General features: G+C 44.0%; 1 pseudogene; it reads left to right on the forward strand.

Annotated features, from left to right (window-relative positions):
• The first annotated feature begins 208 nt into the window (after positions 1 to 208).
• On the forward strand, positions 209 to 801 carry LOC110291986 (annotated as a pseudogene).
• Positions 802 to 2,514: the final 1,713 nt, after the last annotated feature.

Raw genomic sequence — 2,514 nt, forward strand, 5'->3', positions numbered from 1 at the left:
GGTTTTTTAAGACAGGGTCTCACTATGTAACCCTGGCTATCCTGTAACTCACAGAGATCCACCTGCCTCTATCTCCAGGTGCTGGGATTAAAAGTGGGCACCACTATATCCAGCTTAACAGGTGATTTTTTTTAACAGGTGATTTTTTAAAATAAGAAAACACAATATTATTTTGATTTGGAAAGTCGTTTCGACAGCATTGGAAAGCGTGTATAAACTTAAATCAGCTCAGGAGGACACGGTCCACCAGTTCATGGCATGCACTCAGGCTGGCGAGAGAACTGCGGTCTACTGCTTGACACAGAATGACTGGAAACTAGGCAAGGCCACAGACAGTTTCTTCCAAAGCCCAGAGGTTTTCCACGGAGAGTCTATGAAGGGCAGTATGGACCAGAAGAAGCTGGAGCAGCTGGACAGCAGGCCCACAGGAACAAAAACAAAATCGGAATTGATGGGATTCAGTAGTTCTGTGATGACCTGAGGAGTCTGGTCCCTGCCAGTATCCGTGTTTTGGTCATAGCATAGAAGTTCAGGACTGACACTCAATGTGAATTTAGCAAAAACTAATTTGTGGATGGCATGACAGAGCTGGGATGTGATAGCACAGAGAGGCTGAAAACTCTTCCACCCAAACTGGAACAGGAACTTAAGGACTCAGCGAAGTTCAAGGACTTTTACCAGTTTACCAACTTCACTAAGAACCCTGGGCAGAAGGGCTTAGGATCGCGGCTTGTCCTTATAAATGACTTTGTAGGATATGCACGACCAGTAGTCACAGGTGGGAGATGTGGACCTTTCTAGATGGAAAAGCCAGATGGAGGGTAGGATGGGTGTGCCCTGGAGGAGACAGCTGCGTGGGTTGCTGTGTGCATTTGTCACTGACCTCCGAGTGCTCCTCGTCCACTCATGAAGCAAACCCTTACTCTGCTTAAAGGCTGCAGTGGCTGACGTGCAGACACAAAGAAGCGCCTCGGGATGTCAGGGACGTCTGGAGAGCTATTGTTTTAGGAGATGCCTGCACCACTTCTCTTTACAGAATGCAACATAGACTCTGTTTGCAGGGCTGAGAGCATGCTGTTCAGCTCATGACTTTAAGGTGAACACCAGCCGTTTCCAAACTGGAATCCTGTTACAATTATGCTTCAAAGTAGCATCCCTGTCCTCAGAATGATGTATCTTTTATGTAAATCCAAGCTGTTAAGTTTGGAGCTGAGACAAAAGGATGGACCATCTAGAGACTGCCATACCTGGGGATCCATCCCATAATCAGCTTCCAAACGCTGACACCATTGCATACACTAGCAAGATTTTGCTGAAAGNACCCAGATANAGCTGTCTCTTGTGAGACTATGCNGGGGCCTAGCAAACACAGAAGTGGATGCTCACAGTCAGCTATTGGATGGATCACAGGGCCCCCAATGNAGGAGCTAGAGAAAGTACCCAAGAGCTAAAGGGATCTGCAACCCTATAGGTGGAACAACAATATGAACTAATCAGTACCCCCCGGAGCTCTTGACTCTAGCTGCATATGTATCAGAAGATGGCCTAGTCGGCCATCAGTGGAAAGAGGCCCATTGGTCGTGCAAACTTTATCTGCCTCAGTACAGGGGAACACCAGGGCCAAGAAGTGGGAGTGGGTGGGTGGGGGAGTGGGAAAAAAAAATCCAAGCTGTTAAACACATGAAGATGGCCTTGCTAGAGAGCCTACTGCTTTTGATCCTGGTTCCTGACTTGTAGTTAACTTCTGTTCAGAGAAGTTTATAGATACGAATCACTAAATTTTGAAAGTCTACAATACGTTCTTATTTTTAAGATTGAACATTCTTCAGGGAAAGGACCAGTGATATGATTCAGCAGGTAAAGGCATGTGCTGCCTAGCCTGACAGCCTGAGTTCAGTTCCGGGGAACCACAGGGTGGAAGAGAGAACTGACTTCCCCTAGTTGTCCTCTGACCTCCGCACACATGCCATGAAATGCATGTACTCCCCACACATATGTACGTACACAATGAAACAAACAAACATAAATACGTAGATAACTTTAAAATGTTAAAATCTATGGGATTGTCAATAGGCTGTGACATACTAGTAATTGGTAAAGGCTTTTCAAAGAATTGGGCTTTCTGTGCTATTATTTATACTTGAATAGTGCATGTTACAGAAATGCTGAAAACTTCAGAAATAGTAAATAAAATGTTGGCCCTAGTTAAAAAAAACTTTTTTTATTATTTTGGTTTTGCAGTTTAGTTTTTTGTTTGTTTGTTTGGTTGGTTGGTTGGTTTTTTTCTTTCATTATTATACCTACTTTCTTTTTTTTTAATTGGGTATTTATTTCATTTACATTTCCAATGCTATCTCAAAAGTCTCCCCACATGCTCCCCCACCCACCCATGTTCTCTATGGAATCTTCTGCACCTGAGATTCTCTCTTCCATCTCTTGTATTCTGTTGCTGATGCTCGCATCTATGGTTCCGGATTTCTTGGAAGTTTTGAGTTAGGGTCTTTTTGCATTTTG

The sequence above is a fragment of the Mus caroli genome, chromosome 3 (assembly GCF_900094665.2).
Source record: "Mus caroli chromosome 3, CAROLI_EIJ_v1.1, whole genome shotgun sequence".
Classification (NCBI taxonomy): Eukaryota; Metazoa; Chordata; class Mammalia; order Rodentia; family Muridae; genus Mus; species Mus caroli.